Source organism: Salmo salar, chromosome ssa28 (assembly GCF_905237065.1).
Source record: "Salmo salar chromosome ssa28, Ssal_v3.1, whole genome shotgun sequence".
Lineage (NCBI taxonomy): Eukaryota > Metazoa > Chordata > Actinopteri > Salmoniformes > Salmonidae > Salmo > Salmo salar.
In genome coordinates this window covers 20,970,244-20,984,779 of record NC_059469.1, presented here as the reverse complement: position 1 = coordinate 20,984,779, position 14,536 = coordinate 20,970,244, and the positions used below count along the sequence as shown (strand labels likewise).

Below are 14,536 nucleotides of genomic sequence, written 5' to 3'. Positions count from 1 at the left end.
AAGGTCGGTTTACTAAACACAACCTGGGATTGGAGGGGGACAGGGGTTCGTTGAGCTACTGTACCTACTGTCCTCCTGCTCTCTATACTGATTCTAGAAGATTCTGCAGACAGGGCTTCAATTAGCGAGGGGGTAAAGTTTGGTCACATGGGTAACGTTGGTCCTCTGACTGACCCTTTTCTTTACCCTACACAGGACATTATAGACTAGTAATGCCCCGATGTCCTCAAATACACAGGTCAGGATGCTCACACATACCTATAAGTCCTCAGCTCAACGTCCCGTACCTACCCATGAAGACATTACTCAAAACAATGTGCCAGTGAAACCTAATGCCCTCAAATTCCCAACACAAATTCACACAAAAAATGGGTTCAATTCACTACTTGACACATTCGATGACCACTGTAATTGGCTAATTGAGTTGGTGTTGTGCTACATTGTGTTAACCTGTTGTATTTTGTCTGTAAGCCTGCAATTGTGTTTGCTATGAAAACACGGATAATTAATATGATTATCTAAGGAACTGTGACCCAATTAGAGCTCATAATCAAATAGCCTCAATTGCTGTTATTGCCTCGATCTGTTTTCCAATCTAATTAATTTACTTGTGTAGATAGACTTGAGCGGTGCTGTTTGAATACATGTAATGGAAGGTCACTGCATCATTTAAAGGCATAATGTTCCACATCAATAAGCACCATGTGATGGTTGATGATATGCTTACTTACTTCACCAGATTGGATCTGATGTACACTGTTGGCGTTTTAAATGTCCTTGCCTTTGCTGTCCTTTTGACTTTATCCTTCACTTGATGTCACTGCATGAATTGCCTTGACCAGCCTTCTCTTTGTTGAGTATAAATTACAATTAAAAGAAATCATGAAACTTCAATAACATGATCAGAAACCAAGTAAAAGCTTGGGGAATGATTTGAAACTACCACTGAAACCAGTCTTTACATGGGTGTCTGCTAGATAGTCACGGTAATGAAGAATGAATAACACAGTCCTGTGAAACACCTAACATCCCTTAACAGCTTTGACAGCATTTCAGCACTTTTATGCCTCAGCACTGTTGTAAGAACCACAATGTTAATATTTCAACAGTAACAAGGTCTCATTCATAGTGTGAAATTCATACAAGCTCCTCCCTTCATTTAACATGATAATCCTCCTATTCTTCAGAGACGACATGATTGAACAAACCAGCACGTAGAGCCCAGGGTAGACGAATGCTGTCAAGAGGACTGACAGGGGGAGGAGAGGACAATGGTTGCCTGACACAGACAGAGGTCAGTGAATTAAGGACTGATGGGGAGCTTCCCTGAGTGGAAGTCAGGATTCCCAGAAAACAGTGAGGAAGGGTATTAGACAAAGGGGTTGTTTAAGGTCAGAGTGCACTGCTGCTGCTCATAGTATTTAAAGTAGCGGATTGCATTCCTCTGACAGGGAACCTGAACATCAATACCAAATGTATCATGATTTAGCCTACATTTCAATAATGACTTTCCCTGACAGGCGCAGTAGTAGAGGTGAATTAGCTAGCCTAAATGAGTATATTTGAATGGTCATCTCTTCTAATGGGCACACTTGGTGGTACAGGCCAAGAAGCCATTTCAGATATTCAGAGGGTGACCGGCCCGGATGTTCGGGGGTTAGAGAACCAACTCAGGGGTTAGAGAACTGACGAGGTCAAAGGGTGTCAGTGTGCTGAGACTGTCACCATCACCACAACTGTCATTATTAATTCATCCCAGTCACAGGGTGACTCCCACATGTTCCACTGGGCCCCTGGACTGGACACAGCCATGTATTATGGATATACACAGCCAGCAAGAGAGGACCTGGAGTCACCTTCAATATGTTACTAACAGGAACTGATAGTCAAACAATTAGGCAATTAAATGTGCGGTGTGAATGAGTGCTAGAACTCAATAAAAAGTTGTATGTAACAAATATGCTAACTTTGGTTAAAGGCTAACTCAGACACGTTGGTTATGTTGGACTAAATCTTCTATTAAAGAGCGGAAAGGAAAGTGGATGTTGTTCATAACAGAACAACAGAATCACACAAATTGTAACCAGTGTATCTAATCAGTGCAGTGTAGCGCAGAACCAACAGTCTGAGCGAAGTTTGTACAGTACAGCAGCGGTGAACAGGTGCAGGACTCAGGGCTCTGTGCTGCTGTGCTGAGGCCGTGCCTGTCTGCCTGGCTCTGTGCATGTGGTAGAGGACCTGAATGGCCATTATATCCAGAGTGGATGGATGGGACTATATTCTATTATTTATTCAGCAGTGCTGGGCTGAGCAGGACCAGGGCTCTGGGAGGCAGCTGGCGAAGGGGGGACAATACAGGATCCCCCCTGCCCCATTGTCCACCACCCCTCATACCCCAACAACGCCCCACTCCTCACCCCACTCCTCACCCCACTCTTCCACCACCGCTTTTGTGCTGTGTCCTGTCCTTCTCTTCCAGTAAACTAACCCCCCCCCGAACCCTAAACACACACACACACACACACACACACACACACACACACAGCAGCTGATAATCCCCTGTACCCCAGCACACCGCAGAGTAAACAACCAGGGACTGTCAAATGCATCCCCCCACACTCACACACACCAAATCCACTACCACCCATATTCCCACGCCACACCCCTGTACTCAACACTAATGAATTGAGACTAACAGTGCCACCAACCCCAGCCAAACTCATTTAAATGGGCCCATTCAGAGAGCTCATTGAAGCCCAGACAGTTAGAGCACTTGAGCTCACAAACTGCTGTCTGTAAAGTGGAGCTGGTGTTTATGATGTAGTGGGTGTCTAACGTCTTTTTGGAGTTGGCGAACCCCGTGCAGCCACTGGAGACCTTTAAACAGAGCTAAAGACAGAGAGATTTGTCTCCCTCTCCTTAACTAACTTCTGTGTTGATCTGCAGCAAATCTCCATTGATTTTTGCTGTATTGTTAATAGCTTGCCCAGATGAATGAATAGAAAGGATGCTAATATTGCCAGCTGGGCTGTGGTGGTTATATATCTGTGCACTGTCCTTTGTTCCATCCTGCCTTGAGTAAAAGATCAATACAGCAGTGCTGTCAGGAAGAGGAGCAGTTTGGCCCAGACCAAGAAGCCTCTCTTTCTCCCTTAATTGCTCTTGGCAAGCAAAGAAGATAGAGCAGAAAGACAAACACTGTCTGTCATTGACTTTCCATCCACCGTAGCAGAACCACTTCAGAATACATCAAACCATAATTCATACACACTTAAGACAAATAAGATCACACCATTACAACTTAGCACACTCGACTGCTTTTGCAGGAAGCTATGAAAAATACATCAACAACAAGTCTTCTTACAACAGAGCTCCCTATTCATTTTCTTCCAGTACATAAGTAGACTTGCACGAACCCTGGCTTGTGCGAGACGTAAAGGCTCATACTGTAGGAGCAGGAGACTTTCTCCTGTTTCTGTAGCGCGAGGCAGCTTGATGTACAAGTACACCCCCTAGACAGGACGCTAGTCTATCACAGGGCCTTACCCACAATCTGTCTCCTCAATGCTGAGTGCCAAGCAGAGACTCATCGAGTCCCATTTTTACAGTGTTTGGTATGACTCGGCTGGGGATCGAACTCCCAACCTTCCTATCTCAGGGCGGACGCTCTAACCACAAAGCCACTGAGTTGGTAAGAGGTGCATAAGAGGACATTGAACTAAACATTTTTTTAGAGAAGAAAGAAATGCTGAGGAGAATCATCAATGATCCAGCTTGTGATCCCTTTTATTGCCCCTGATTAATAAGTTATTGCAGCGTCTTGACGGGTTGCCAACCCAAGCGCATCCTGACTTGACCCTGGTAAACTGCTCTCCCTGGGGGTAGACAGTGAGTGAGGATGGGCTCTGTCAGTCAGCCCAGCCCAGCCGCTTTGTGAGGACGCTACTGGGGGGTGTTAGTGGGTGGCGTGACCTGGAAGAGACCACAGCTGCCCCCCTGTCCTTCCACACCCCAATAACAAGACCCAGAGTTGGATGACAGAGTGGTTTCTACAGGGGAGTTTCTCCCAGTCACGACTGCTCCTGTCCTGTCACATTCAGCCTTGGAGCTCAGGGATGAGCCAACCCAGCGGGAACTGTGGATGTGATCTGAGACAGAGATGAGGTGAGGTGAGAGTGTCTACTACTGTCTACCTAAACCAAACACCCTCCCCTCCCCCTCACTTCCACCTCCCTACTCCAAACCACACTCAGACTGTCCCCACCCACAGCAGCAGCCTGGCACTGAGTGCGTCTCAAGTTCCAGTCATTATGCTGCACGACATCTGCACATGTTTATGTGTCTGTCTCTCTCTGTCTCTCTCTCCCTCTATCCCTCCCTCCCTCACAAGCTCTCCATCTCTCTCTCTCTCCTCCATGCACGCACACGCACACACAGGCTCTCCAACACACCCACTGGAGTTGCTTTTCTTGCCGGCAGATGGCAAGTCAACAATCGCCCAACCAACAGCAGCGGTGCCTCATCGCCCAATCGGCGGCCCCCAAAACACAAGCATACATACACCCCCTCCCCTATCCTCCTCCTCCCCACTCTCTATTTGCCCATTTCTTTCGTCCCTCTTCCCCCATCTCCCATCTCTTCACAGACACAATAATGACCCCTTTGTTTGTCTCTCCCCACAATACAGCTGCATAAACCATTTGCGGGTACGAGAGCCTCTCTCTTGTTAAAACACATGCACTCTAAAACACACACAGGAGCACTCCTACACACTCTCCGATCGCTGCTGTCGAGTGGGTTTAAAGAAAAGGTGCTGTGTTGAAGAGGCAGAGGCACAGCTGCATAGCGGAGGGTGGCAGGCAGGCAGGCAGGCGGGCGGGCAGGCAGGCAGGCAGGCAGGCAGGCAGGCAGGCAGGCAGGCAGGCAGGCAGGCAGGCAGGCAGGCGGGCTCGCATATTAACCCTATAGGAGGTATGACTGAGCACAAGGAGAAAAGGGTTGGACTTCTGCTGTTGTGGAACTTTGATTGGTCAGATGCCTGTTGTTTGAAGAGGAAAATATACAGGACCTAGGTTAGTGGTAGAACACTAACAGGGTAGAGTGGTAGAACACTAACAGGGTAGGGTGGTAGAACACTAACAGGGTAGAGTGGTAGAACACTAACAGGGTAGAGTGGTAGAACACTAACAGGGTAGAGTGGTAGAACACTAACAGGGTAGAGTGATAGAACACTAACAGGGTAGAGTGGTAGAACACTAACAGGGTAGAGTGGTAGAACACTAACAGGGTAGAGTGGTAGAACACTAACAGGGTAGAGTGGTAGAACACTAACAGGGTAGAGTGGTAGAACATTAACAGGGTAGAGTGATAGAACACTAACAGGGTAGGGTGGTAGAACACTAACAGGGTAGAGTGATAGAACACTAACAGGGTAGAGTGATAGAACATTAACAGGGTAGAGTGGTAGAACATTAACAGGGTAGAGTGATAGAACACTAACAGGGTAGGGTGGTAGAACACTAACAGGGTAGAGTGGTAGAACACTAACAGGGTAGAGTGGTAGAACACTAACAGGGTAGAGTGGTAGAACACTAACAGGGTAGAGTGGGTATAACACTAACAGGGTAGAGTGGTAGAACACTAACAGGGTAGAGTGGGTATAACACTAACAGGGTAGAGTGGGTATAACACTAACAGGGTAGGGTGGTAGAACACTAACAGGGTAGAGTGGTAGAACACTAACAGGGTAGAGTGGGTATAACACTAACAGGGTAGAGTGGGTATAACACTAACAGGGTAGGGTGGTAGAACACTAACAGGGTAGAGTGGGTATAACACTAACAGGGTAGAGTGGTAGAACACTAACAGGGTAGAGTGGTAGAACACTAACAGGGTAGAGTGGTAGAACACTAACAGGGTAGAGTGATAGAACACTAACAGGGTAGGGTTGTAGAACACTAACAGGGTAGGGTGGTAGAACATAACAGGGTAGGGTGGTAGAACACTAACAGGGTAGAGTGATAGAACACTAACAGGGTAGAGTGGTAGAACACTAACAGGGTAGAGTGGTAGAACACTAACAGGGTAGAGTGGGTATAACACTAACAGGGTAGAGTGATAGAACACTAACAGGGTATAGTGGTAGAACACTAACAGGGTATAGTGGTAGAACACTAACAGGGTAGAGTGATAGAACACTAACAGGGTAGTGTGGTAGAACACTAACAGGGTAGAGTGGTAGAACACTAACAGGGTAGAGTGGTAGAACACTAACAGGGTAGAGTGGTAGAACACTAACAGGGTAGAGTGGTAGAACACTAACAGGGTAGAGTGGTAGAACACTAACAGGGTAGAGTGATAGAACACTAACAGGGTAGAGTGGTAGAACATTAACAGGGTAGAGTGGTAGAACACTAACAGGGTAGAGTGGTAGAACACTAACAGGGTAGAGTGGGTATAACACTAACAGGGTAGAGTGGTAGAACACTAACAGGGTAGAGTGGGTATAACACTAACAGGGTAGAGTGGTAGAACACTAACAGGGTAGAGTGGTAGAACACTAACAGGGTAGAGTGGTAGAACACTAACAGGGTAGAGTGATAGAACACTAACAGGGTAGAGTGGTAGAACACTAACAGGGTAGAGTGGTAGAACACTAACAGGGTAGAGTGGTAGAACACTAACAGGGTAGAGTGATAGAACACTAACAGGGTAGAGTGGTAGAACACTAACAGGGTAGAGTGGTAGAACACTAACAGGGTAGAGTGGTAGAACACTAACAGGGTAGAGTGGTAGAACACTAACAGGGTAGAGTGGTAGAACACTAACAGGGTAGGGTGGTAGAACACTAACAGGGTAGAGTGATAGAACACTAACAGGGTAGAGTGGTAGAACACAACAGGGTAGGGTGGTAGAACACTAACAGGGTAGAGTGGTAGAACACTAACAGGGTAGAGTGATAGAACACTAACAGGGTAGAGTGGTAGAACACTAACAGGGTAGAGTGGTAGAACACTAACAGGATAGAGTGGTAGAACACTAACAGGGTAGAGTGGTAGAACACTAACAGGGTAGAGTGGTAGAACACTAACAGGGTAGGGTGATAGAACACTAACAGGGTAGGGTGGTAGAACACTAACAGGGTAGAGTGATAGAACACTAACAGGGTAGAGTGGTAGAACACTAACAGGGTAGGGTGGTAGAACACTAACAGGGTAGAGTGGTAGAACACTAACAGGGTAGAGTGATAGAACACTAACAGGGTAGAGTGGTAGAACACTAACAGGGTAGGGTGATAGAACACTAACAGGGTAGAGTGGTAGAACACTAACAGGGTAGAGTGGTAGAACACTAACAGGGTAGAGTGGTAGAACACTAACAGGGTAGAGTGATAGAACACTAACAGGGTAGAGTGATAGAACATTAACAGGGTAGAGTGGTAGAACACTAACAGGGTAGAGTGGTAGAACACTAACAGGGTAGAGTGGTAGAACACTAACAGGGTAGAGTGGTAGAACACTAACAGGGTAGAGTGGTAGAACACTAACAGGGTAGAGTGATAGAACACTAACAGGGTAGAGTGATAGAACACTAACAGGGTAGGGTGATAGAACATTAACAGGGTAGAGTGGTAGAACATTAACAGGGTAGAGTGGTAGAACACTAACAGGGTAGAGTGGTAGAACACTAACAGGGTAGAGTGGTAGAACACTAACAGGGTAGAGTGATAGAACATTAACAGGGTAGGGTGATAGAACATTAACAGGGTAGAGTGGTAGAACATTAACAGGGTAGAGTGGTAGAACACTAACAGGGTAGAGTGGTAGAACACTAACAGGGTAGAGTGGTAGAACACTAACAGGGTAGAGTGGTAGAACACTAACAGGGTAGGGTGGTAGAACATAACAGGGTAGGGTGGTAGAACACTAACAGGGTAGGGTGGTAGAACCCTAACAGGGTAGAGTGATAGAACACTAACAGGGTAGAGTGGTAGAACACTAACAGGGTAGGGTGGTAGAACATAACAGGGTAGAGTGGTAGAACACTAACAGGGTAGGGTGGTAGAACATAACAGGGTAGGGTGGTAGAACACTAACAGGGTAGGGTGGTAGAACCCTAACAGGGTAGAGTGGTAGAACACTAACAGGGTAGAGTGGTAGAACCCTAACAGGGTAGAGTGGTAGAACACTAACAGGGTAGAGTGGTAGAACACTAACAGGGTAGAGTGATAGAACACTAACAGGGTAGAGTGATAGAACACTAACAGGGTAGAGTGGTAGAACCCTAACAGGGTAGAGTGGTAGAACACTAACAGGGTAGAGTGATAGAACACTAACAGGGTAGAGTGGTAGAACACTAACAGGGTAGGGTGGTAGAACATAACAGGGTAGAGTGGTAGAACACTAACAGGGTAGAGTGATAGAACACTAACAGGGTAGAGTGGTAGAACACTAACAGGGTAGGGTGGTAGAACATAACAGGGTAGGGTGGTAGAACACTAACAGGGTAGGGTGATAGAACATTAACAGGGTAGGGTGGTAGAACACTAACAGGGTAGAGTGGTAGAACACTAACAGGGTAGGGTGATAGAACATTAACAGGGTAGAGTGGTAGAACACTAACAGGGTAGAGTGGTAGAACACTAACAGGGTAGGGTGGTAGAACATAACAGGGTAGGGTGGTAGAACACTAACAGGGTAGGGTGGTAGAACACTAACAGGGTAGGGTGGTAGAACATAACAGGGTAGAGTGGTAGAACACTAACAGGGTAGAGTGATAGAACACTAACAGGGTAGAGTGATAGAACACTAACAGGGTAGGGTGGTAGAACATAACAGGGTAGAGTGGTAGAACACTAACAGGGTAGGGTGGTAGAACACTAACAGGGTAGAGTGGTAGAACACTAACAGGGTAGAGTGATAGAACACTAACAGGGTAGAGTGATAGAACACTAACAGGGTAGGGTGGTAGAACATAACAGGGTAGGGTGGTAGAACACTAACAGGGTAGGGTGGTAGAACACTAACAGGGTAGGGTGGTAGAACATAACAGGGTAGAGTGGTAGAACACTAACAGGGTAGAGTGATAGAACACTAACAGGGTAGAGTGATAGAACACTAACAGGGTAGGGTTGTAGAACACTAACAGGGTAGGGTGGTGGAACATAACAGGGTAGGGTGGTAGAACATAACAGGGTAGAGTGATAGAACACTAACAGGGTAGAGTGGTAGAACACTAACAGGGTAGAGTGGTAGAACACTAACAGGGTAGAGTGGTAGAACACTAACAGGGTAGAGTGGTAGAACACTAACAGGGTAGGGTGGTAGAACACTAACAGGGTAGAGTGATAGAACACTAACAGGGTAGAGTGGTAGAACACAACAGGGTAGGGTGGTAGAACACTAACAGGGTAGAGTGGTAGAACACTAACAGGGTAGAGTGATAGAACACTAACAGGGTAGAGTGGTAGAACACTAACAGGGTAGAGTGGTAGAACACTAACAGGGTAGAGTGGTAGAACACTAACAGGGTAGAGTGGTAGAACACTAACAGGGTAGAGTGGTAGAACACTAACAGGGTAGGGTGGTAGAACACTAACAGGGTAGGGTGGTAGAACACTAACAGGGTAGAGTGATAGAACACTAACAGGGTAGAGTGGTAGAACACTAACAGGGTAGGGTGGTAGAACACTAACAGGGTAGAGTGGTAGAACACTAACAGGGTAGAGTGATAGAACACTAACAGGGTAGAGTGGTAGAACACTAACAGGGTAGGGTGATAGAACACTAACAGGGTAGAGTGGTAGAACACTAACAGGGTAGAGTGGTAGAACACTAACAGGGTAGAGTGGTAGAACACTAACAGGGTAGAGTGATAGAACACTAACAGGGTAGAGTGATAGAACATTAACAGGGTAGAGTGGTAGAACATTAACAGGGTAGAGTGGTAGAACACTAACAGGGTAGAGTGGTAGAACACTAACAGGGTAGAGTGGTAGAACACTAACAGGGTAGAGTGGTAGAACACTAACAGGGTAGAGTGGTAGAACACTAACAGGGTAGAGTGATAGAACACTAACAGGGTAGAGTGATAGAACATTAACAGGGTAGGGTGATAGAACATTAACAGGGTAGAGTGGTAGAACATTAACAGGGTAGAGTGGTAGAACACTAACAGGGTAGAGTGGTAGAACACTAACAGGGTAGAGTGGTAGAACACTAACAGGGTAGAGTGATAGAACATTAACAGGGTAGAGTGGTAGAACATTAACAGGGTAGAGTGGTAGAACACTAACAGGGTAGAGTGGTAGAACACTAACAGGGTAGAGTGATAGAACACTAACAGGGTAGAGTGGTAGAACATTAACAGGGTAGGGTGGTAGAACACTAACAGGGTAGAGTGGTAGAACACTAACAGGGTAGAGTGGTAGAACACTAACAGGGTAGAGTGGTAGAACACTAACAGGGTAGGGTGGTAGAACATAACAGGGTAGGGTGGTAGAACACTAACAGGGTAGAGTGGTAGAACACTAACAGGGTAGAGTGGTAGAACACTAACAGGGTAGAGTGATAGAACACTAACAGGGTAGAGTGGTAGAACATTAACAGGGTAGGGTAGTAGAACACTAACAGGGTAGGGTGGTAGAACACTAACAGGGTAGGGTGGTAGAACACTAACAGGGTAGGGTGGTAGAACATAACAGGGTAGAGTGGTAGAACACTAACAGGGTAGAGTGATAGAACACTAACAGGGTAGAGTGATAGAACACTAACAGGGTAGGGTGGTAGAACATAACAGGGTAGAGTGGTAGAACACTAACAGGGTAGGGTGGTAGAACACTAACAGGGTAGGGTGGTAGAACATAACAGGGTAGAGTGGTAGAACACTAACAGGGTAGAGTGATAGAACACTAACAGGGTAGAGTGATAGAACACTAACAGGGTAGGGTGGTAGAACATAACAGGGTAGGGTGGTAGAACACTAACAGGGTAGGGTGGTAGAACACTAACAGGGTAGGGTGGTAGAACATAACAGGGTAGAGTGGTAGAACACTAACAGGGTAGAGTGGTAGAACACTAACAGGGTAGGGTGGTAGAACATAACAGGGTAGGGTGGTAGAACATAACAGGGTAGGGTGGTAGAACACTAACAGGGTAGGGTGGTAGAACATAACAGGGTAGAGTGATAGAACAATAACAAGGTAGGTAGGTAGAACATAACAGGGTAGAGTGGTAGAACATAACAGGGTAGAGTGGTAGAACACTAACAGGGTAGAGTGATAGAACACTAACAGGGTAGGGTGGTAGAACATAACAGGGTAGGGTGGTAGGTACAGTGGGTTGTGTGTTCATGATGGCCTCCTTGGTGACCCAACTGTTTCTGCATTCAACAACACTCCATCGTTGCTAAATCAGACAAGAAATAAGACGGACACAATCTTAACCCTCTTGAAGCAGACCTTCTTTCTGCCCCCTGCTCTTTTTATTGCCAGTTGTCCAGCTCACCATTTAACTTAAGTGTCCTCGTCTGTGTGTGGATTTATCGCTTTACAACTGAACGGTCAGCTCTGCTCAACTCAGACTGAATGAAACCAGAAGGCGGTGTTACTGAAAAATCTAATAAAATTCTATTGGTCGCATACACATATTTAGCAGACGTTATTGTGGGTGTATGGAAATGCTTATGAAATGGTATGATTCAAATAAACAAGCCTACGTCAGCACCAATAGCCTTCATATAGTGCTGGGGTTATATTCCCATGAGACCAGCACAAGGCACGCTGCTATGTCTTAGGTTTGTGGGAATATGGTGTATACAGTCAGGGCACATATCCCAATGGTCACATAGCCCAATGGTCAAGTCCTACTGATCATCTGCTTCCATCGTCTGACCTCTTTGGTCTGTCTGGCTGTCACAACTCTATCCATTCAGTTTCCACATCTCCAATGTCTCTCTCTCTCTGTCTGTCTGTCTACCACCCCTAACAGCCCCCCACACCTCCCTAACAGCCCCCCACCCCGCCACACCCTAAAAACACTCCCTCCACCCAGGGGCAGAGCAGCAGGCTCCCAGCAGGCTCCCAGCAGGGAGGATGAGGAAGAGAGATGTAGAAGGTGAGGCTGAGTGCTGTGGTGTTGATGGTTGTGGTGGGTAGGGGTGTAGCAGCAGGGAGGATGAGGAAGAGAGATGTAGAAGGTGAGGCTGGGTGCTGTGGTGTTGATGGTTGTGGTGGGTAGGGGTGTAGCTGCAGGGAGGATGAGGAAGAGAGATGTAGAAGGTGAGGCTGAGTGCTGTGGTGTTGATGGTTGTGGTGGGTAGGGGTGTAGCTGCAGGGAGGATGAGGAAGAGAGATGTAGAAGGTGAGGCTGGGTGCTGTGGTGTTGATGGTTGTGGTGGGTAGGGGTGTAGCTGCAGGGAGGATGAGGAAGAGAGATGTAGAAGGTGAGGCTGGGTGCTGTGGTGTTGATGGTTGTGGTGGGTAGGGGTGTAGCAGCAGGGAGGATGAGGAAGAGAGATGTAGAAGGTGAGGCTGGGTGCTGTGGTGTTGATGGTTGTGGTGGGTAGGGGTGTAGCAGCAGGGAGGATGAGGAAGAGAGATGTAGAAGGTGAGGCTGGGTGCTGTGGTGTTGATGGTTGTGGTGGGTAGGGGTGTAGCAGCAGGGAGGATGAGGAAGAGAGATGTAGAAGGTGAGGCTGGGTGCTGTGGTGTTGATGGTTGTGGTGGGTAGGGGTGTAGCTGCAGGGAGGATGAGGAAGAGAGATGTAGAAGGTGAGGCTGGGTGCTGTGGTGTTGATGGTTGTGGTGGGTAGGGGTGTAGCAGCAGGGAGGATGAGGAAGAGAGATGTAGAAGGTGAGGCTGGGTGCTGTGGTGTTGATGGTTGTGGTGGGTAGGGGTGTAGCTGCAGGGAGGATGAGGAAGAGAGATGTAGAAGGTGAGGCTGGGTGCTGTGGTGTTGATGGTTGTGGTGGGTAGGGGTGTAGCTGCAGGGAGGATGAGGAAGAGAGATGTAGAAGGTGAGGCTGGGTGCTGTGGTGTTGATGGTTGTGGTGGGTAGGGGTGTAGCTGCAGGGAGGATGAGGAAGAGAGATGTAGAAGGTGAGGCTGGGTGCTGTGGTGTTGATAGTTGTGGTGGGTAGGGGTGTAGCAGCAGGGAGGATGAGGAAGAGAGATGTAGAAGGTGAGGCTGGGTGCTGTGGTGTTGATGGTTGTGGTGGGTAGGGGTGTAGCAGCAGGGAGGATGAGGAAGAGAGATGTAGAAGGTGAGGCTGGGTGCTGTGGTGTTGATGGTTGTGGTGGGTAGGGGTGTAGCAGCAGGGAGGATGAGGAAGAGAGATGTAGAAGGTGAGGCTGGGTGCTGATGGTTGTGGTGGGTAGGGGTGTAGCAGCAGGGAGGATGAGGAAGAGAGATGTAGAAGGTGAGGCTGGGTGCTGTGGTGTTGATGGTTGTGGTGGGTAGGGGTGTAGCTGCAGGGAGGATGAGGAAGAGAGATGTAGAAGGTGAGGCTGGGTGCTGTGGTGTTGATGGTTGTGGTGGGTAGGGGTGTAGCTGCAGGGAGGATGAGGAAGAGAGATGTAGAAGGTGAGGCTGGGTGCTGTGGTGTTGATGGTTGTGGTGGGTAGGGGTGTAGCAGCAGGGAGGATGAGGAAGAGAGATGTAGAAGGTGAGGCTGGGTGTTGATGGTTGTGGTGGGTAGGGGTGTAGCAGCAGGGAGGATGAGGAAGAGAGATGTAGAAGGTGAGGCTGGGTGCTGTGGTGTTGATGGTTGTGGTGGGTAGGGGTGTAGCTGCAGGGAGGATGAGGAAGAGAGATGTAGAAGGTGAGGCTGGGTGCTGTGGTGTTGATAGTTGTGGTGGGTAGGGGTGTAGCAGCAGGGAGGATGAGGAAGAGAGATGTAGAAGGTGAGGCTGGGTGCTGTGGTGTTGATGGTTGTGGTGGGTAGGGGTGTAGCAGCAGGGAGGATGAGGAAGAGAGATGTAGAAGGTGAGGCTGGGTGCTGTGGTGTTGATGGTTGTGGTGGGTAGGGGTGTAGCAGCAGGGAGGATGAGGAAGAGAGATGTAGAAGGTGAGGCTGGGTGCTGTGGTGTTGATGGTTGTGGTGGGTAGGGGTGTAGCAGCAGGGAGGATGAGGAAGAGAGATGTAGAAGGTGAGGCTGGGTGCTGATGGTTGTGGTGGGTAGGGGTGTAGCAGCAGGGAGGATGAGGAAGAGAGATGTAGAAGGTGAGGCTGGGTGCTGTGGTGTTGATGGTTGTGGTGGGTAGGGGTGTAGCAGCAGGGAGGATGAGGAAGAGAGATGTAGAAGGTGAGGCTGGGTGCTGTGGTGTTGATGGTTGTGGTGGGTAGGGGTGTAGCTGCAGGGAGGATGAGGAAGAGAGATGTAGAAGGTGAGGCTGGGTGCTGTGGTGTTGATAGTTGTGGTGGGTAGGGGTGTAGCAGCAGGGAGGATGAGGAAGAGAGATGTAGAAGGTGAGGCTGGGTGCTGTGGTGTTGATGGTTGTGGTGGGTAGGGGTGTAGCAGCAGGGAGGATGAGGAAG

At 47.9% G+C, this 14,536-nt stretch overlaps 1 protein-coding gene and 1 long non-coding RNA gene across 3 annotated transcripts in view; one reads left to right on the top strand and one right to left on the bottom strand.

The window, feature by feature from the left end:
• The window catches only part of akt3a (v-akt murine thymoma viral oncogene homolog 3a), a 144,347-nt gene that overhangs the window by 45,704 nt on the left and 84,107 nt on the right, over positions 1-14,536 (bottom strand). The window lies entirely within an intron of this gene.
• On the top strand, positions 13,225-13,781 carry LOC123731462 (uncharacterized). The gene is made up of 3 exons (XR_006762595.1): positions 13,225-13,343; positions 13,418-13,663; positions 13,738-13,781. It is a non-coding gene; the product is annotated as an uncharacterized lncRNA (long non-coding RNA).